The sequence below is a fragment of the Aedes albopictus genome, chromosome 3 (assembly GCF_035046485.1).
Source record: "Aedes albopictus strain Foshan chromosome 3, AalbF5, whole genome shotgun sequence".
NCBI lineage: Eukaryota > Metazoa > Arthropoda > Insecta > Diptera > Culicidae > Aedes > Aedes albopictus.
The window spans coordinates 269,721,658-269,744,781 of NC_085138.1; the positions used below are offsets into that span (position 1 = coordinate 269,721,658).

Consider the following 23,124-nt stretch of genomic DNA (forward strand, 5'->3'; position numbering starts at 1 on the left):
TGATGCACATATAATAGGTTGACGAACAGTCAAAATTTGAGATTTTTTGGTGCACTCTATGAAAAGTTATAGCATGTTGAACTTTTTTGTGAGAGAAAAAAAAGTTGCCTATCCCAAACATTGCCACCCCCTGTACACCATTTAATTTTCACTAAAATAATAATGTTCTTTGAGTTGAACTCCTAACAATATAGTACCGATGCAGTTATAGGCTACGTACAATAGCTTTCAACTCTCACAAAACTTGTGAAACTACATCAAGTTAATTCATATAATCTATTTCCAAAGTTCGTAATGACGTCATTATCTACGTTTTCGTAAACTTCTCCCTGTCTCCGCATGTCATGATTATATAAACTTAATAACTGCGACGTGATTCGCTGAAAGTGTGCCACCTCCGAGGTAAAATTTGACGGGCTTTCCCGAAACTTAATACACACAGCTACCACCATCATCGGCCGTCAGCTGTCCTGTTCGCCTGTTTGAGGCATACGAACAACTCCTCGCAACCAAGCGGAAACAAAAACGAAGATGACAGACTACCTACCAAGACATCCTTGAGGAGCAAAGAAGAAACATTACTCTTTTCATTAGTTCGCTGTTTGTTCGCTGCTTCTTCGAGCCAGCAATGCCCACAATAACGTGCCTTCATCGTGGGTGAACGTGCCTGCCGAGGTTCTCTCTATGCACGCTTGTTTTGACGCCACCATTTTCCACGTGCTGTCGTCCACAGTTAGATGTAGATGGACTACTGAATGAATGGGTGTCCGACGAGGAAAGCTTTTGCCACCGCGAACCGCTTGGCGTCGAATTATAACGAACCATTAGGGGAACCAGGGGGAAGGATGGCCGTTTTGAGAAAAAACATCAAGATATGGCCTTTGAAATGTGTCGTAGGGTATGTATGCCATTATCAATCTCATGCTCCCATATTCATCCTATTCTAAAACAAGCAATTATGGCACCGATTGATTCCGTTCTTTTTGTATTCATTGGTGCTCACTTCTAACAAAAAAAAAACAAAAATAAGAAACAAAACAAACAGTGCTCCAATCCTTTGTTTTTCGTAGGATGAAAATGGGAGCCACATGCTTAAGAAGGTAACCAAGACCCTATTTATTTTAAGAAATTTGCAATCGGATATTCTCAGCGATATATTCGAAACGATATTGAAGGTGACTGGGTTGGACTGTAGTCCGTGATCTTTCCGTTTAATGAATGTCCTTAACTTCCTTCTTCTTCTTCTTCTTCTTCTTCTTCTTCTTTATGGCACGAAGTTCCACAGAGATTTTTCCAGATATCCGGAAACTTATTTTCAGAGATTCTCTTTGGAAATGTCTCCAAAGATTCCTTCGAAGAACGATTCTCCGGCGGTTTCTTTGCCAAATTCTTCCAGGGGTTCTATAGGGAATTTCTCTAGTAATTTTTTTTTTGGGAATTTCTTTGGGGGTCCCTTCTGGATTATTTCAAAGATTTCTTTCGGGAATTCCTCTGGTTATTCCATTTACGATCCTTTAATACATTTTTTTGCAAATCTTTCCAAGGATTCAAAAAGTTTTCCAGGGATTCTTTCAAAAACTCATCCAGGCATACCTTTTGAATTTTCTACAGGGAATTTTTACCAGCGGTTCTGGAATACTTCTAGAAGCCTCTTTGTATTTTCCTTCATGGACCCATCTTCTAGCGCTTTCATCAACAAGAAAAAAATCGTGAACAACAGATCACGATCACAAAAGATGATTGCAATCATTCAAACTTCACAATTTGCTCAAATTATGGTAGAAATAAATCATTTTTCTTAACTTTTCGGCCTCCTTGCACCCTATTTCGCCATAGTGTACCAGTTATGGCAACTCCCATAAGGAATGCATGTAAATAGTGCGAAGTGGAACCCAAATTAACAAATGTGTCCATAACTGGTACAGGGTTCCTATCATTGGCACACGCCGTAAAAAATACTAAAAGTAGTTTTGGCTCCGTTTCTATATTTTTCCTGTAAAGTATTGAAACAAATCAATCATTTGACTTATTGTTTACATTCGTCGGTCTTCTTCTTATTTTTGTAGAAATAGTTTTTCTTAGGTAGTGCGATAACTGGTACAGGCACCCTATTTAGGAAAGTTATTTAGGGATGCTATCGGTATATATTTTGCAGGGATTGCTACGGAAATCGTTCCTGGAGTTCGTTTGCGAAGTTTTCGAAAGATTCCTTCAGAAGTTTTTGCAGTGATTCACGAAGTTTTTACAATAACAACGCTGAAACATTCATTCTACTAGAATTGAATTTCTTTAAGGAACCTTTTGGACATTCGCGAAAGAATTTCTGTTCTATCCATCTCAAAGTATTCCTGAAATGATCCTTGATCCTTGCAGCTAGGCTCGTTTATTTCTATCTGGCTTCATTCTTGCGATACATCTCACCAAAGTCGTACCAGAAGTCACTATTTAAACTAGTGCCACATGGTGGTGAAATTTGAAACTATACTCTTCATGATCTGGAAGTACTCGTAGCCATGAACAACTTTGCCGAAGATCGTACCTACCTTTCTGGCTTCACTCTTGTTATATATCCTTCCAAAGTCATACCGAAAGTAACTTATGTAGACTAGCGCCATGTGGTGGTGAAATTCGGAAACATTAAATCTATCACTAGGAAGTGGTTGTTGTTCTGAACAACTTCCCAGAAGATAGAATATTGCTATAGGGGAAAGTGGGGTAAGATGCCATTTTTCAAACTTTCAACGTTTTCAATGATAATTAACTTCATTTGTTAGGCTTTCAAAGTGGTAACAATTTGCCCGATACTTCAGCAAAAACATTCACTAAACTATTTCATTTTCATCGATTCTAAAAAATTGGTTCGTAAAACGGAAGTGGTGCAAAAAGGCCATCTGCTATGGGGTTAGATGTCACTTCATGAAAACATTCAAAAAGTATGTCCATCAGTTTCGGGCATTTCCGACTCCCTGCTCCCATCTGTTCTGCTTTTTTTTGTATACTCAATAAATGGAATGTCACCCACCTCCCCCACAAAACGATGATCGTCATATTTGAATGATCCCTAACATGGATGGATGGCGTAGACATCAACAACCATGCGCCTCCATGTGTACGTCAATCTCGTTGGAAACAATTGGCTGGTAATCAAATCACCAGAAAACTCTAAATGCAAGCACGAAAAACCTATAGTTGCCAATTTTCATTGGGAAATCAAGAGATTTTTCGTGGGTTTGGCGGCCCAGCTTCTAGAAGAATGTTTGACGCAAACATATATTGGACACATTCTACCGTGACGTTACAACGTTTTGACGCATTCGTAGTCAGATTTTCCACTATAACTCATGAAAACGATTTTAAACCTCAAAATATTTTTTCATATTCGGATTCCTTGTAAAATTTCTGATTTATTTGACCTGTTGAACATTTATTTTTCATTGAAAAGGCGTATCTAAAATGCGTATTTGTAGCGTAGCCACGCGCTAGAATCTGGCCCTCTCTACTGCACTACCAACATTTTAAAACATCTGCTCGGATTTTTATGTTATTTTGAATTTTTTTTCCACCATTGAAATTAATTGGTTTGTTCATCAATTCAATGAAATAAAACATATAAATTTATTATTTGTTTTTGGATAATTGACTTTTACATTTCGTGACGTTACAACGACCATTCAGTTTCAAATAGGATTCTGCTCGCGTTGTAACGTCACGAAAATGCACATCATGTTAAAATCAGAATAATCAGCCAAATTTGCCCGAATTTGTGAATATATTATTGCATTATCATCACTGTTTCAAGGGGAACTTTATTCTATTGAAAATCCTTTTTGTGATAAATGGCTCGGAGGGCCAAGTTATTGATATCAGCAGTATGAATATTCCTTCATGAAGGTTAATGACACCGGCACCCATCTTCGGCTTAATACCACCCATATTCTTCTAATATTGTCCCAAAGACTAGACCGCTGAGATCCATTACTCGCACCCCCAGATATTTAGAATTTCCATCATACAACTCATCGCGCCGTCGAAATAAACATTTTTTGAATAATCTATGCGATGTCAACGATTCATGTAATAACGCTTTAAGATGTATGCGAGAATTTATTGAACCAAAGGCATACCAGAGGATCTACATACCACTTAGGACTCCAGGATCAACTTCTGTGATCTCAAAGACAAATAGGCCTAAAAGTGATAAAAAATCTTAATTACTTAGAGAGTTGGTGTCTTTGGCAAAGATGTTTGATAAGTTAAAGACTTTCAGCTGATTTACCATTGGACGTGAGATTTCGCCTCTGGGCGAAAAAAAAATGTTTCCTACAAGTTTTGACTAGTAGAGAAACTAGCAGCCAAAATTTGAAAATTTTTGAACACTTTTTAAAAAGTTACAACTTTATTTTCTGAATAAATATAATGTGCATGATTTTTCAAAAATTCAACTACCACTAGACAAGTAGAACCTTAAACCAAACGATTTGTAAACTGAAGATCCTTGAAAAGTAAAACAACTCTCTAAGTAATCAGGGTCCTAAGATGTATGAGTCGGTAATTCTTGTGATATCAAAGACAGACGTAACACTGACATAATTTCCATCACATATATTTCAAGATCCTTATTATTTAGACAGTTGGTGTTTAAGACAAAGTTGTTTGGCTGATCAAGAACTTTCAATTGATGGTATGATTTCAAATCCTTCCCGCTTGAGGGCATACACATTTTTAGTTTCGTTAATCTCAGGATCCTGAATAATTAGAAATATTGTTGCTTCGGTAAAGTTGTTTGGTAAATCAAGAACTTTCAGTTTCATTGCCGTTTGGTTTTTTATTTATGCCGCACCGTGGCGCAAGTTGCAAATTTTCAAAAGCTTACCAATTTTATTATTTATCTCGAAAAACATTCAACAATTCCAATTTCAACAAGCCGCAATTCTGTAAAAAAATACCAAAAATTGTCAAATTTTGACTGATAGCTATAGTTTCTCAGCTTGTTATCTATAATTGCTACAAATTTGGACATGTTTGGTTAGCTCTACACGAAGATGTAGCGCTTCAAGCAGAATACATATTTTTGACTGTAGTTCTATTAAATCTTATATCTTGGGACCAAGTGAATCAAATCAAATCAATTTTTGAACATTTATGACTAATAAATTGGTCTTTGATTACCATTTGATTCGAATACATTAGGGTAGTGGAGGTAGTTTGGCCCATCTAGGGAGTTTAATTAAATTTATTATATAATATCTACTGAATCTTGGTAATTTTTATTGGAACACGAAAAGTAATAAACTATGTACTGATCCTTGCATTGATCTCCATTTCGGATGTCAGTTAAATATGCTGTTCAGTATCAAAAAATAGAGAAAAAATGTTTTCACTTCCAACGCGCGAAAAAACATCAGATATTACTTTTCACAAATGAACATTTTATTAAAAGACAATTACACCGTCTTCGACCTTGCGGCCTCTACAGACTGAACAGTTCAAACATTCGACAACGGACAACACATATAACACCCAGTGGCCCAGTGGAGAATTTTCCGTTTGACGAAAAGTTTTCCTCAACTGGAGCGGGAATCGAACCCACACTCCGAGGCTTACGAGACACCTAAACGACTGACGCCGCTAACCGCTCGGCCACGAAGCCCACAACATTTAGATGATGTGAATGTAGTTAAAGCCTTGTTAAAACTCAAAATAAACTGTTTTAAGACTCGGTAGAGCGATGACATTTACTAAAATGGTTGTTTGAGGTATGTCCAAAATATATTCAGCATAATTACATGAGGACATATTTTTACCCACCTGTCAGATTCATCTCTCCAGTTCCTTCCAAAGGGAGAAAACATTCATGCTAACGTAATGTACTCTGAAAACAGATAAATGGATTACGTTGGGGCCTCTCGTAACTTGGGTTTTTATAATGAGATGGTTATGGGTTCGATTTGTGTTCTTTTCGCCAACTTAGAACAGTTGTCCTTCTCGGTAATTAGTTGATGACTGAGACAATGTGTTATCTAATGTATTTATGTTTGGCAAATTACGTACCATTCAAATAACTTTATTTTTAATGGTCTTCCCACCCATTAAAATGTGTGTGGAATGCCCTTATATTTAGCAAAATCACACTTGTTTCAAACCGTTACGTAATTTATGCATGGTGACTGAAGTCATCCAATAGTTGATGAATTCAAGTTTTGCGTATTTTTTTTCGAAACATCACACTACAATGTGTAAAAACCCCGAAAACTACCGATTGCAACGTAATGTCTTCATTTTTTAACGTTACGTAGTTTCTTAACGTTCCCTGCTTCAGAAAGGGAAAAAAAGTTGTGAAACTCACGCGATTTTAACTATGTGCAAAGTATTGCTGTGGTTCCTTCATTTCATCATGCAACAAAAAATAATGACGTGGGCCAACATAAAGTCAGGTGGTCGAAAATAGAAGCCCGAGATCCTTCAGGAGTTTTGATATTTCTTGTATTTACTACAACAATTCCACTGCAAGTCCTTGACTTACTAAACACTTTTGCCGAAAAACCATCTTTCTAAGTAATCAGGATCCTGAGATTTATGAAATTTAAAATTTGTAAGTTCTCTACCGCCAGTTTCTGCTGGAACATTAAAAAAAAAAACTATCCATCAACTGTAAGCAGGGTGCAATGTTCATAGTCATTGACTGAAACAGCACGAATTTGAATGATTCAGCACTGAATATTCAAAACAAACAAATTCATTTCCGCTCTCCCTCTCCACACAGTCAGTCAATTCGTAGTCATTGAATATGAAGCCGATCGAGAAACATCTCCATAATTACGTACGTTAATGGCTACGATTCCTTCCAAAAACACTCCACAACAATCAAACGGGAAAAGATCTGCGTAAAGCACCGTTAAATGTGATCGAAACACTAATATTTTATCAGCAATTTAACACTTTGTAAGATGTTAATAAATATTCATTGACTTTCATTCAGTTGACAAACGAGTATCGAGCAGCTGAATATGAATATGCAGGCAAGTGAATGAAAATTGCCGAACTTCAGCTCGTCTGCTCGAAAATTTTGCGCCCTGACTGTAAGTGTTGTGGCGGGTCATCTCCGGAATGATTTGATACTGATATTGAAAGCAGCCTATAGTTTGGTCAGCTTCAATGCTGTAAATTAATATTTATTTACTTAGAATTCACATTATACCTAACAATCTTAAATTTAACTTACACTCTAGTATTCTGCCACCATTCCCACCAACACTTTCGTTTCAACTGATCTATTGATTCCTCTATTCGCATCCACCTCTAGATTCCTTCAGAGTTGCCAGATTCACAGGAAAATCACCACAACAGTAAGTTTATAACCAACCTAACAACTTTGCTGAAAACACCAACTCTCGAAGTTATCAATACCCTTAGATATATGAGGTGGTGATGTTGTCAATGTTTCGTCTATTTGGCTCTGATATCATAGAAATTATCGGTTTGAATGGTATTTGATTACGATTTAAATTTTTTACAAGATCGCAGTACAATTTAAATTTACACAATTTTTGGAATTTGTATACAGCGTTGATTTTGGCCAAACATCACCTCCCCCCGTCTCTCAAGAGACTACGTAGTTCATGAAGGGGCCCTAATGGTACGCAATTTATGAATGATACCTTAAATAAGGGTACATACACAACCTGAAAGGAAAAGTTTTGAATATACTTGACTGCAGGAGCCGTCCAAGCCAGAGAAATTTGGTCTTTTGCACAGGATTTTTTTTTTTTCGTGACGTTACAACGCAAATTTTAACCAGGTGAAGCTCAGGCGTCAGTGAACCGATTTACTTTGTTTTTGTCTCTTTTGAAAGATATTCTGGAGTACAAAAAAGACCATACAAAATGTCACATATGAAACTTGTTTCAAATTTGAATAAATTTTTTCAAGGTTGCTTTTCCGTGACGTTACAACGCTTAAAAAACCTATACTTTGACCAGCCATACCTCCGAGTTGTAAAATATTACAATTGAAATTCTTTGTATGCTAAAGAATCTACATACATTCATCTATTAATCATGGAAGACTTTTAAAAAATCAGTGCGTTGGAGTTTAAAATACGACAGGTTTGATGAATAGTGTGCCTAAATGCCTTAAAATCACGATTTTATTGTTAATCTTAACCGTCGTTCAATACATATTTATTGTTACATTAATATCATGTTGAATACATTTTTGGACGACAAGAGTAATGCAGAAAGTTATAAAAATGTGAAATATGCCAAATTTAAATTTTGAAAAATGAGTATTGATGATACGGGGCCCGTAGAATGTGTCGTTGACACCATTCACCTATAGTAATGACCAATCCTGCAAAATATCAGTGTCAGTGCCTGTTTTTCAGCCGAAAATGAATGACTGCGGCGGTCGTTTTCAGTTCCTCGATGTGAGAACTGACAGAGTCCGAGAGCTCCATTCGTGAGCAACCCAACAAGGTCAATTCCCAATCATCCACATACTACTCATGCTGATAGGCCATTCGTCTCAAGCGGTGGCTTGTGAGAGTGAGTACCCTATACGCTACCACGGGTGAAAAAACTCAAATACAGAAAATTGAATGGAAATTTAGCCCTGTCAGCTCTCGCTTTCAGCACGCTGCGTGCGAGTGTGAGTACCTATTTCATTTCGCTCCCGTGTTGCTGATCGGAAAGCAACATTGACAGGAAAAACAAAACGGAGAAAATGAAAAAAGCAAAATATTGCTCTCATAAAGGCCTGTCGAAAAATTGCAGCACTGGTAATGACCAAGTCTTATTCAGGAATGATTTTATGAGTTGGGCCATTTTACCCCATCTTGGCATTTTAGGCTTTGTTCCCCTATATTGCCGAGGTTCCGAGAGAACTGGTCTCTAGGACATGGTACTCACAACCAGAGATGGCATTTCACCGTAGCGATTCACTGCGGCGTCAGTTTATCGACCACACTGGGGATAGGAACATTTTTCACCACACCAAGAAGCCACTTTCTCTTGTTTTGGGTGGTAGGTAGACCAAGCGCTAGTGCGTGCTCTTGCTCGTCCGCCTTGGATCGAGTGTGGCTCACTCTTTCGCGCGCATCGCTCTCCGGCGCTCTCCCGTGTTTTCACCCAGCAGTCACCGAATTATCACCACGGTGTCGCCGGGGCGAGAACTCTCCGGCGTTTCACCGCAGCGCGCACTCTGGCGCAAAAACCTCACTGGAGCGCGCACCCGGGTGATTTTTTACACTTTCACCGAAGAGAATTTGAAATCGCTCTCGCCGCACTGTTGTGTGGCCTAGTGCTCAGGGAGCTAAGAGATTTATTTCTACCCACCAAGCTTGCGCGCATCCGAATCGCAGTGGTGGATCCACATATAAGAGAAGGGCTCCTGTTCAGATGCACAGCGTGAGTGGTGTATTTTCTATTTCTCTTTCCCACACTGAGGATATGGACATCTCTGCTCACAACCAATCTGGGAAGAAAACGGAACCGGAAGAAATAAAAAATGTGGAACTAATGTATTCGCCTGGTTCTCACAGGAATCTGCATGAAATTCCAATCGGCTTTCACAACACTTTTCTAGGGTAGTGTAGGATTCCGATAACGCAAAAAGATTGAAATTCGGTTCATTAACTACTTAGATATGGATTATGGATGTACCAAAAGGAGGAATAAATTCCAAGATAACATCTGTTAGAAATCCTGCAATACAAGAGAATCCAAAATAAATCCCACAAAAACTCGGTACACAACTCCTGAAATAAAAAAATATGGAAGAAATTACAAATAGAAGTCTTAGAAGGTCAGGAACAGGGATGGAAAATGTCATTCTGTTATTTGTTTATTTCTCTGTCCTTGGTAAGAAATGTTTATCGACGAAATCATTAATTTTTCATAACTAATCTCCATTGGTGATGTAAGCATACCAAAATTTTCACCGAAAGAGGTGAAAACTGAAAAATGTCATGAAATTTTTGCCATGAAATTCCGTGACATTTCCCATCACTGGTCAGTAAGCAATCACAGGAAAGTCGACAAGGAAATATAGTAATTTGCAATAATTTGCATCATCACATATGTACCTTAAATTTGCTCTCAGACTTGGTTCGGTATGCGTCTTGCCTTAACTCCCCCTCTAATTTGATCGGTAGGGAGTCCGAGTGGGAAGAACAAACAAGGACACTAGCCAGCAGCCCGGCACCCAATCGACCGAAGAATCTGCTGATGCTAGTGCGAGGCGGCCTCCTCCTCTCTCTCTCCTCTTCTTGGCGTAACGTCCTCACTGGGACAAAGCCTGCTTCTCAGCTTAGTGTTCTATGAGCACTTCCACAGTTATTAACTGAGAGCTTCCTCTGCCAATGACCATTTTGCATGCGTATATCGTGTGGCAGGCACGAAGATACTCTATGCCCAAGGAAGTCAAGGAAATTTCCATTACGAAAAGATCCTGGACCGACCGGGAATCGAACCCGTCACCCTCAGCATGGTCATGCTGAATACCCGTGCGTTTACCGCCTCGGCTATATGGGTCCTAAGTGCGAGGCGGCCGTGAGGAAGGATTTAGCACGCCAATAAAGTGATGTATATACATGCACGGAATAGAAAAACAACACACGTTTTGCCTACGGGACACTGACTGACTGCAAGCCGGTGCCAACGAAAGTGAACGAAGTGAAAATCGATAATTTGGATACTGATCCTTTCAATCTAATCCGTAGGACACGGGGTGCGCTTCAGGGGCGGGCGGCCACAATCTTTTCATCGTAATGCGAACTTGGCGAAAGAGGATTAGCTTAGGCAGTGACAGTGTCAGTGATGATGATGGCATGACGTGAATGTGCCGAAAGCGCTGTTCCGGAAAAACTAGGCCAAGCAGAAGGGAGGGAAATTTTGTGCAACGCGACATTGCACGTACTGTTCATCGAAGGGGAAACGATGTGCTTTGGCTCTTAATTTGCTGAATGAATGTTCTCGAAGCAGCTGACAGCTTAATGCTTGATTATGGTATATTCTCAATCCATTTAATTACGTGATCTTTGAAGGTTTATTAGATGTCCCGTTTGCTGAATGTCGGTTACAAGAAAATAAGTTTATTTTTTGCATTTTGCTCAATAATTTTAACTCATAGTATCTTTGGCTACCTCATGCATTATTTTACAATTTGACATTTTACTCTATCATACTTGCAAACTATCTGTCTTGAGTAGCTTCTTAGCAAAATACTCCTCAATTTTTTTGATAATTTTAGAACAAAATTTCAAAAATCTTTGGTATCCAGAAAGGTTTAAAACCAAACTAAGTTTCACATAGAGTTCGCTTTCAACATGGTGTAATTTCCTAGCTGCATGTGAATACCAACGTTAGCATACATTTATCACACTAAGTATGAGGCTAGAACATTTTCGAATTCTACGTCTCAGCTTATTCCGAATCCGGGATTAACTGCCTATACTTAGGCAAAATCAATTTCATTATCCATCTCCTATTCTTGGCACCGCAGGTAAAAGCAAATGCCGTAACACGTACAAATCCACAATCTATTCGAAGCAATCTATATCGACTACCACCGGAGGTCAAAGAGTCACCACTTTTAGCACCCAATTTAGATGGTCTGTTGGTGACCAAATGACCCATTCCCTGTAACCAGTCAAATAAATCCTCCACCTCCGTGGTCACGTGGACAATCCGCCGTCGCCCTCGGCTTTCGGAGCAGTGAAAGTGCTCTTTCCTTGCAGCCTTCAATAGGTTTGCTTCAGGTCAGTAAGAAGGCAGTTCACCGTGGTTCCGTAGGAATGTTTTGCTGGGCGAAATTCTACACTGAGCTCGTTGAATTAATTGCTTACTGCAATACTTACGCATTACATTTATCTTTTTGTGATCTGAGTAGTTTTTTTTTCGTATTGTTACCATGCTTGTGAGACTGAATGTACAACAGAACTTTATCAGTATTTATGAGTTTCGGTTATATGTAGCAGAATTTGTACATATGTATATTAATTGTAAATCTTGTAAGCCAATAATGTCTTCTTATATTTTGGAATGTTCTCTTTGTTTCCAAGGCCTTCTTATTATTCTTCGTCTTATTTTTTATTCTTATTATTCCTCTTTTTTCTTATATTTCTTCTTCTTCCTTTTTATTCTCTTCTTCTCAATTCTGCTTCTTCTTATTATTTTTCTGCTCTTTCTATGTTATTCTTCATCTTAGTGCCTCAAGCACATTGATATCTTTCTCACCATTCCATTAAGTATCCATAAAGTACGTCACGCTTAGAGAGGGGCTGGGGGTTCTTTTTTTTATAGAATGAGAAAATCTGCAACAGATACCCAAGAGGTGATGTGGGGATGTGGGGATCGACCCACTAAAAACTCATTCTCTCTCTTCCTTACCTTCGCGGTACGCCCGTTAGGGATGACTTCGAGAAGGGGGGACCGTACATGAGTACACTCTAATAGTAAGCGTTCCACCAGCTACCGCCTTAAGTTGTTCACTCTCCCCTGGAGGCTCGGGTCCTGGCTAGTACTTAGACTACCCATTGAACTCAAGCTCCTGGATGGGGAAGGGGGGCCAACTCAACCAGCTGTTGTTCGGCTCGCCATTTACTCTGTAGTTCAAGTACGATTCGAGAAACCGTGGAAGTATCGGAGTACCACTTGTCCGCCCCCATACACATCCTTTCAACAATGCTGTCAGGCGTGATATCTCGACCGCATACCTCCTGCATACTCGACCTTTGCTCCACGAAACGTGGACATTCAAAGAGCACATGCTCCGCGGTCTCGTCGCAGTCTGCACACTCCGGACATGTGGGGGAGCCTGCGTGTACGAATCTGTGCAGATACCACCTAAAGCACCCATGGCCTGACAGAAATTGAGTCAAGTGAAAATTCACCTCGCCATGGGGCCTGCTCGTCCACTTGGACACGCTCGGTATGAGCCTGTGTGTCCATCTACCCTTGCTGGAGGAATCCCATTCGCTCTGCCACTTCAGCATAGACGAGGTTCTGGCGATACGCCTCGCGCCTCTTATGCCGCGTCGCTCGAAGCATTCTTCATCCTCTGCCACCACTAAAGCTATGGGCATCATGCCCGCTAGCACACATACCGCGTCCTTTGAGACCGTGCGGTATGCGCTCACCACCCTAAGGCACATCAGCCTGTGGGTACTCTCAAGTCGCTTCACGTTTCGGTTAACCACTAGCGCCTTCGACCATGCAGCAGCGCCATACCGTAGTATGGAGACCGCTACTGCCGCGAGCAGCTTACGCTTACTCGAGACTATTGCCGAGCTGTTTGACATTATCTTTGACAATGCCATTATCGCCATGCTTGCCCTTTTGCAAGCATATTCTACGTGGCTTCCGAATTTCAGCTTATTGTCGATCATGACCCCCAATTGCTTCAGTGAGCGCTTAGAGTTGATCGTGCATCCACCTGTGGTGACCACTGCCTGCTGTTCAGACTTGCGGTTGTTTACCACCACCACCTCCATGTTGTGGGGCGCGAGTGCCAAATTTCTCGACCTCATCCAATCCTCCACTATGCCAATTGCGTGAGTTGCTGTCAGTTCCACTTCCTCTATCGACTCGCCGTATACCACGAGGGTAATATCATCGACGAAGCCGACCAGCTTTACGCCCGGTGGAAGTTTGAGCCTCAATACGCCATCATACGCCGCGATCCATAGTACCGGGACCCCTGCGGTACCCCTGCGGTGATTTTGTAGCTCCTCTCGCCTTCCTCGGTGTCATAGATTAGCACTCTATTCTGGAAGTAGCTCTTAAATATCCGGCATAGGCTAACCGGAACTCCTAGGTGGTGTATTACGCACTCAATGGCGGTCCAGCTGACGCTGTTGAACGCATTCTTAACGTCCAGCGTGACGACCGCGCAATAGCGGATTCCTGTTCGCTTCTTTTGGAGCGCTATTTCGGCCGTTTTGGTTACAGCCCTAATAGCGTCCACCGTCGATCGACCCTTCCGGAAGCCGAACTGGTTATCCGAGAGACCAGAGTCATCGGGTTTCTCGATATAGACCATCAGCCTCGACAGAATGATCCGTTCCAACAGTTTTCCGGCGGTGTTCAGCAGGCAGATAGGTCTGTATGCCGACGGGTCGCCAGGTGGCTCCCCGGGTTTTGGCAGTAGAACCAATCTTTGCCTTTTCCACCTCTCCGTAAATTCGCCTCTGTCTAGGCACATCTGCATAGCCATTCTGAACATGTCAGGCTTAGCCTCGATGGCCGCCTTGATGGCTAATGTCGGGATACCGTCCGGACCCGGAGCCTTGCAACGAGTTCGACTTCGCTATTGCAATGAGTTCGTCGTTCGTCACCGGGGCTGCCTCGCTATGGCCAGTTTGGCTATAGGGAACGGGGGCCCATGGTCTTGTATCGTGGCGTGGGAACAGCGTTTCCACGATCTTCTGCAGCATCTCTGGGGAGCGTTCTGGGGGTGCTGACGCGCCCTTCGTTTTGGCCATGACTACTCTGTAGGCATCACCCCATGGGGTCGTGTTGGCTGCCTGGCAGAGATTTTCGAAGCACGCCCGCTTACGAGTCTTAATCTCTTTATTCAGTGCCAGTTTAGCCGCCCTGTAGGCCTCGCTTCGTTCAATTCTATCCTCATCGGTACGAGCCCTTTGCATCCTCCTTCTAGCTCTTAAACAGGATGCGCGGAGTTCTGCGATTTCTGGACACCACCAGTACACCGGTTTGCGTCCATTTCTGGGTAGGGATCGCCTTGGCATAGCGGCGTCACATGCACGGCTTAGGGTTCCGACTAGATCATCGCTGGATAGATCGTCGGTGTTACTCTCCATAAACAATCGCTCCACAAACGCCGGCTTATCGAATCGCGAAGTCAGCCATCCCCGATGACGGTCGATGACCTTCGGCTGTGGCCGTCTTCCTCCGTGTTCCACTCTTTATCGAATCGCCAGATGGTCACTATGCGTGTATCCATCGTCGACCCTCCAGTCCGAGCTAGGGTTTAGACCCGGGCTCCAGAAGGTCACATCAATGATGGACTCTGCACCATTCCTACTGTAGGTTTTTTTGTCGCCTACGTTCGCGACATCCACGTTTAGTCTAGCCATAGCTTCGAGTAAGGCCCAACCACTCCCGTTAGTCAAGCGGCTACCCCACTCAATCGCCCAGGCGTTGAAGTCTCCACCGATGACCATGGGACTCAATCCCACCATTGCGCTTGTTAACGATTCCAACATAGACGAGAACTGGTCTATCGTTCACCTGGGAGGGGCATAACAACTGCAGTAGTATACCCCGTTGATCTTCGCTATTGCGAAGCCCTCGTGCGACGTGGAAACTATTTCCTGGACCGGAAAACGACCGGTTGTACAAATCGCCGCTAGCTTGGCCTTATCCGCTACCCAGTTTCCGTTATCGGGAGGGATGCGGTATGGGTCCGATAGTAGTGCGATGTCTGTACTTGACTCCGAGACTGACTGCCATAGCAACTGTTGTGCGGCTTCACAGTGGTTCAGGTTTAGTTGTGTAACCTGCATTATCGTTTGGAACTTCGACCTCCTCGCGTGCCTGGACATTTAGGCCCGCCCGTCGTGTGGCCCTTGTTCGCCGTGCAAATCAGGCATTTTGGTGCAGAGTTGCACTCCCTTGCACCTTGATCTTCCCGACTGAAGTCGCCTTATTCGCATCCCCTACGGTGAGTTTGAACGCGGCAATCTGCGTGCCAGCCGGACCCTTACGCAGGCGGATCGATGCACTTGGTACATCTATCTCACACTGCTGTTTGAGTGCGGCTGCGAGCTCCTCTGCGTCGGTAATCTCGTCCAGGTTTTTACACTGGAGAGTTGCCTCCACCGTTAGGGTTCTTACCTGCACCTTTTCGCCAAGTACCTCTTGGGCTAGTGCTTTGTAGGAAGTACCTTTATTGGCTGCTTCCTTCTTCAGCACTAGCATCATCTCTCCCGTCCTGGTGCGCCGGATGCTTTTTACATCCGCGCCCAACGGTGAGAGACGATTCTCGCCTCGCATGGCCTGCAGCACCTCGGCGTATGTGTCTGCCACGGTTTTGAAGACCAGCGCGTCACCGTAGGGCTGGGGGTTCTGAAGTGTGTGACAAGTAATGTATTAAGTATAGGAAAAACCCGAAGGGGGGAGGGGGTCGAAAATTCTCATTTCCAGCGTGACGTACCAAATGGATGCCCCCTTCATTATTGTCAGTCATCGTGCCAAAAATGCATAGCCCACTAAAAATAAGTGTTCCCTGGTGCAATAGTTTGGCAATCCAGGGCCGAATCTAGAAATTTGTATTATTTGATGATTTGCATCCATGGTAGATATCCGGTTGTAGGACAAAAGGTCGAAGGTCAAAAGGTCGAAGGGTCAAAAGGTCGAAAGGTCGAAATAAAAAAACACATAGGACAAAAGGTCGAAAGGACAAAAGGTCGAAAGGTCGAAAAGTCGAAATTGAAAAAAATAAAAAATAAACTAGAACAAAAGGTCGAAAGGTCGAATTGAAAAATGGATGAAGGGGAACAATGACGATGATACAGAAGATCAAAATAACCATAAATCTTTTCTTTCCTCTTCCTTCTTACTTTACATTCTCACTGCAGCTAGGCCTGCATCTTTTCAACTTAGTACTTCAATTTTTAGCACTTTCGCAGTTGTTAATTGAAGGGCTTTTTTTGCCTGTCATTGTATGATTTTTTTATATTATATGACAAGCATGCACTATTTCTAAGAAGTCTACAATATTTACTGACCGGACCGGGAATCCAACCTTTAATTACAGTGTGTTTTTTTATAATAGGTGGCGTTTTCCTAGTACTAGTTTGTTGTAGAATGCATGATTCATTTGAACAATTATTGGCATTCTACTATTAATTTCTTTTTTGTAATTACGTTGCGAAAAGTCTCACTTTTCCATCAGAGAAAATGCCATGAAAAGGCCTACTTTTCCACACTTGAACAACAGTGCCAAAAAGTACTACTTTTCGGCACTCTTAAGTGTGCCGAAAAGTAGTACTTTTCGGCACTGTTGTTTGTATGGGCAATTTGATTATTCTTTTACACTCTTGTGTACTACAAACTAAGTATATTTGCGGAAGTGTATTTCTTTTATGTTCAGGCACGTCCTGCAGTTAATTTCCGGTATTATTTCTTGCCGAATTTGAAGGTTAAGTGCCAGACCGAACTGGGCAGGAGCTTGAAAATTTGTGACAGTCATCTCGGTCTGTCCTGATCTACCGGCCTACTGAAACGCCTACTTGATTGGATAATAGGCTAAAACACGTGGAAGCCCGCCTGTCTGGTGTCCCAGAATGTGTTTGTGTAGTAAATGATGGTGGTAATCGATGGGTGTTTTTCGTAATTACAAAAAACTTTGTATGCAACTCGTTGCAAAACTCGATTTTTTCAGCACTCGTTGTATTTATCCAACTCGGCAAGCCTCGTTGGATAAATGTACAACTCGTGCTGAAAAAATCATCATTTTGCAACTTGTTGCATAAATAACTATTATAGAATTTAACTTTTTTTTTCAAAGATAAGCTGATCTTTCTAGTAATGCTTCTTGGCAGTTGTTGACATTATTACTATAATTTTTTCAAATAGAATTTTGCCTTTTTTAAACATAGACTGTTCTTTCTAGTAGTGCTTCTTGACATTTTTTGTCTACTTACTAATAAAATATTCGTTTCTAAAATTTTGCCTTATTTCAAAAATTGGTCGTTCTTTCGAGTTATACTGTAACAGGGAGCATTTAAAAAAACTCGCAGTTATTTTTTGTTATTTTGACCTTTCGACTTTTTGACCCTTCGACCTTTCGACCTTTTGCCCTCATTATTTTTTTGTTATTTCGACCTTTCAACCTTTTGGCCGCTTGTCATTTCGACCTTTCAACCTGTAGTCCTAGTTATTTTTTTATTTCGACCTTTCGACCTTTTGACCCTTCGACCTTTTGTCCTTTCGGCCTTTCGACTTTCAACCTTATGACCTTCGACCTTTTGACCTTCGACCTTTTGACCTTCGTCCTTTTGTCATAGATCCAACAGAAAGACTTCGAAAGAAAGTTACTCAACGGGGTTATCCCTTTTCAAAATGTTTAATTAACCCTCGAGCGATCGTGCTGTTGTATTTTGTACAACACACTGAAAAAATCTCGCTTTGTGTACTCAGCATTAGCGTGGTGCTGACGCAGGTAGTCAACCGCGCGAGTTACGGAAGGTTTAAAAGTAGCTATTTAAAAGTTATTGAATGTTTACTGAAACTACTTTAATCCTCATGAAATTTTTGATTTTTTTCCAAACTTTTAAATTTCCGAAGATCAGAATTCCTTAAGAAATTGTAATGGAATCTCCAAAGCAACTGTTCTAAGAATTTTCAAAGAAATTGTTCAGGATCGAGAACACTTTGAAGTTGTTATTTGAACCTTCTTTTTGTAATATAAAGTAAATATTTGAAGGGACTTTGTTTATGTTCTTTCCAGAATATTGCGTTCAATCTCCCTGACTTCATGTTGTCTCAAGCGTGTCGGGACGACATGTTTACTTTCATCACTACCAAAATTTTCTTGTCTTTTATATTGAGATTTTTAGCCCTAGGCTGATTCATCTCCTAATCATGAAAAAATATGATAAATTGAATAAACAATCCATTTTCCTTTTATTCCTTTTTTCCTATAAAAGGGTAAACAACTTTTTTTTATCAAATTGTAATGTAAGTTGTGCATTGACTTCCTCTGATGGTTTTTTTTTGGTAAAATTTTGTTAATCTTCAAGCAGTTTTCTTTAACCCTCGAGCGATCGCGCTGTTGTATTTTGTACAACACGTTAAAAAAATCTCGCTTTTTGTACTTAGCATTGGCGTGGTGCTGACGAAAGTAGCCAACCGCGCGAGTTACGGAAGGTTAAAAGCAAGAAGCTCTCTTTTGGGTTATAATAAAACATGACATTGAAGGCTTTTTTACGATTTATATTTGAAATTTTGAACTGAAAGTGTTGAACCTGTCATATTCAATAGACCAGAGAAAGTTTACATAAAATAAAAAGTACGCTGACTCTACTTTAGTTTCTCTAAAGTTGGATCTCTATATTTCTGAAGAATGGACAGCCCGTGCGTTCTTACTTAACCCAAGTAACACAGAAAACATCTTTTAGAAATTAAATAGTCTAGAGATGTTTTATAATTGTACTTTAAGTGTATCTACAAACATCTTGTGTTATTATTTGGCTCTAATTATGTTAGACGATGCCAAACAGCAAAACAAGTACCATCGGCTTCATCATGCTCAAAACAGATAGATTTCACAAGAATATAACAGTACTGAAGCATTCAGCTATCCCATAATGAAAGCAATCATGTTTACATTCTTTGACATCGTTCTACTGAGCACATTTCATCACAACCTGAATGATTTGCAGTTTTGCATTGTTGAAGCTGCACATTTAGTTATCGATAGTTTTACGGCATTTTCACGCATCATACGAGAAATACCTCGATGTAAAAATAACACACGAAATCCATAAGAATAACGATGGATTGGTATCATCTTCCATCAATCGCCGGTTCGCAGTATGGGATATTTGTAGTTCAAAACAATAAGTGTTTTTGTTCACACGTATAATCGAATTACAGTTTGTTTGGCACTACTTCCTTATTTAATATTATATTATATTATATTATATTATATATATATTATATTAATATTCGTGTTTATTTCTGTAGAATATTCTTGAAGATCCAATTCTTAGAATAATTGCAGGAATACTCTTGTTTGCTTCTGTCGAAAATTTTCTGAGGTATTTTGAACCATTAATACTGAGATTCATAGTATAATTTGAAGTTTTTTTTTTTTAATTAATGGTTTCGGATTTACATCGCAAACATACAATCTCTTCAAATCGAATTACATAACTATTGAATGTATGCTGCTTTTTAGCTTTGAAGTAGAAAATTGTTGTCCTGAGTATTCTATCGATTTTATCGGAACCACTGTGCACTGCGTGGCCAAGACGTTCGACTCGCACTCGGAGGAAAAGCCCAACAAACCCAAAGATAAAAGTCATTCTAATCGGAATCGAACGCAATCAGTACCTTTTTGTTTTTGTTTTCTTTTCCCATAAACCTAACAGCCAGCCCATAAAAGCCGGAAACGATCACGCAGGAAAGTGAAATCATCCTGGGTCAGCAGCGCTTGGATGGCCTCTAGTGCGTCACGTCGTAGGCGCGGTAACGACTACTGGTTTGCGGCGGCAACACCTTCGTGGGAAGGACGAATCAGTCAAATCCACGGGAAAATACATTTCTTTTCGTCATCGCAGTGTCGACGTCCTGGGTCTGTGTCAGCATAAATCCTGCATGGTTTGAAAGATTTGCTGACGTTGGTGAATAGAAACCAACAACGGAAGCCCTTGGAGGGTAGCTGATTGCTGAAGTCGACAAAAAATCGGATCAATGAAAAACGAGTGAAGTTGTCTTTTGAATAAGGATATGGAGAAGAAAATTTGTGTACATATTCAATCCAACGATAAAGTGTTTAAATTCTAAATCTAAATTGTTCAATCCATTGCTTTCATTGAGCAGAAAAGAAAAGTGATTTGAAAGTGTGGAAAATATGTAGGATATATGTGATTGCAAATAACGGCGATCTAGAGCTCTAGTGCAAATAATTCCAGTCCTGCTTAGTAGTTGTGTTTACGTCGTAAATGTTTTATCTAACCTTTGAATCGTTAATTGAGCCATTAAGCTAATCGTGTACCACAAAACAAGTAGGGTACTAAATATAATAGCGAGTCGTTTGTAATTAAGCAGCTAGTAAATCAGAAACGTGCGTGTCAACAGCGTTGAAGGTGTTAAATCGTAACGTGCCCAGTGCGTGTATGTAAATTCACAGTTCCAAAAGAGGAAAAGCTTCCACGCAAACTGGTGGATTGTTTTATGTTGCGAGGATTGCTTGGAAACCGTGACGACGTCTACTGGGTCACAAGGGAATATACGTCGTTTTTGGATGACGATTGTTTTTGGCGGCACAACCAAGGTAGGTGTTTTTATTTTTACACATTTTGGTGCCCGAAAGGATTATATCAGATTGTGATTGCTGTGGTGGTAATTAAATATGATGGATAGGTTTGTAACCTGCAAGGTTGGATAAGAGGTACAATTCACCTGATTAACTACTGGGGCTTACAAAAAAATGGTTAATTAGGAGAATGAATCTGCTTGAGTTCTAAATAGAGATTTGGCCTATTTTTTTCAAATTAAAGCCCTACCTTTGAACTAAACGAGCCTAGGTTATTATTTGACACATGTATAAAATAATGAGAAATTTTTATAACTAAAATGGAACAACAAAACGTGCGTTTCAGTCCTGAGCAGCCGTGGTGGTGCAGAGGGCAGACTTGAAAGATACCCATATTGGGCGATTGCCCGTCATCATAACCTTGGCCTGTGACCAGGTAAAATTTCTGTCGACTTCGTTTGTTTTCTTGTTGAGGCTGGGCCGGCATGAGCTTCTGGTCCTGCTTCCGCTATGATGTCCTGCTAGGTTCCAATCTAACGCTTGCTTGCAAATTTCGTACCCGCCCCTGCGCACAGTGGCCGGGGGCCGGACAAAACCTCAAAATTTCATCTCAAAATTTCATTGCTTTGATATTTTTCCTTTATTTTAAATACTTCAGCTAAGAAAAATCCAAATTTTCAAGTCAATTGAATCAAAATTGAGTCCAGGGGAATTTTTCAAAGTTGAACAATTATGTACTGAATAATTAGTTTTTATCGTCATAATTTTAAACCATAATTTCAATGTCGCAGTGTGTAACATATAGCTGATATTTAAATCCATGAATTTTGTTATTGTTTTGGGATACATTTAACCTTAGTATTACAACATTCAATCTTAATCTTAGCTTACATTTGTTGTCTTTTAAGACCACTCAAAAAATGTAACTTTTGCTGATTTTTTTGATTGTAAATTCAGGCTACATTGATCTAGTACTTTTTAATGAAACAGTTCGGAACGATCAGGTGTGTTGCATCTAACCCCAAATCTTGTCTAGTTTTTGGGGATATACGTCACTGTCTGCGCAAAACTGCGCTAAGAACGAAAAATTTCCTTTTTTGAAAAAAAGTTGTTATGGAGACGCATGGTTGCGGAACAGTCGAAAATTTATGAATTTTGTTTTCGAACGTAAACTTATAAAAAATCTTTTAAAATTCCCGTCCAGAATACAAAAGTCATTGTAGTATATTGTTATGTTGCGTTATCACTTAGGGGCTGTCCATAAACCACGTGGTCAATAGGGGGGGGGGGGGGGGGGGTTTGGCCAATGATCATTTTGTATGGAGTAATAAAAAATTTTGTATGGACTAATGACCACGCGGGGGGGGGGGGGGGGGGGGGTGAAAAGTCCCAAAAAAAATGACCACGTGGTTTATGGACAGCCCCTTATGCAGAATGTACTGGGGAGGGGTTTTAACCTGTTTATTGTCACGCATTCGATCTCTTGAGACAGCATTACGTTGGTACTGTATTCAACAAGTACATTTTTGAGCAAATACAACAGTGCGGATATTGAATGGTTTTGTGACTGTATTTTTATCGATTATATTAAAGTAAGTAGCTATATATAGCCTACCTTTCAATAAGTATAATGAAATAACGTATTTCTTGTACATTCAAAAACGTATGTACCTTACATATGAATATTTATTATTTTATCAACTAATCATCCGAGGTTTCATTTGCTAATATATGTTCTCGGAAATTCGGTGGCATTAATTTCAATAATGATTAACTCAAAAAAGCCACTAAAATGGTGACCACAGACCAACGCACAGACAAACAGACGTATCACTTCGAACAAATTGCGATTTAAATAATGGTCACGAGAACATAACCGCTCCATGCCAATCAAACCGGCAATCAATTCCATTGTTTCGCAATCTCATAACTAGGTGGCGGTAGTGAACAAACGTCAAACAGGAGCATAAATTATGCGAGAGCCATGAGCGTTCGATTTACGAACTACCGATTTCTTGAACTAACTGTTAATAAGAGGATCAATGGGAAGTGAGTAGCATGAGATGTCTTTTTGTCTGTGTTGTGAGCTTGTATTGACGACTTTTGTTCCACCTAGATGTG

The 23,124-nt window shown here is 40.4% G+C and overlaps 1 protein-coding gene across 7 annotated transcripts in view; it reads left to right on the forward strand.

The window, feature by feature from the left end:
* LOC109433210 (pleckstrin homology domain-containing family G member 5) overlaps positions 1 to 23,124 on the forward strand; it is a 446,136-nt gene that overhangs the window by 135,275 nt on the left and 287,737 nt on the right. For 3 of the 7 annotated variants that reach the window (XM_062860801.1, XM_062860799.1, XM_062860802.1), the window contains exon 1: positions 20,332 to 21,021. The exons of the other annotated variants lie outside the window; for them this stretch is intronic. The gene's annotated coding sequence lies outside the window, so the exon portion shown is untranslated. Of the gene's footprint in view, positions 1 to 20,331; positions 21,022 to 23,124 lie in introns of those variants that run through there. 7 annotated transcript variants of the gene reach the window in all.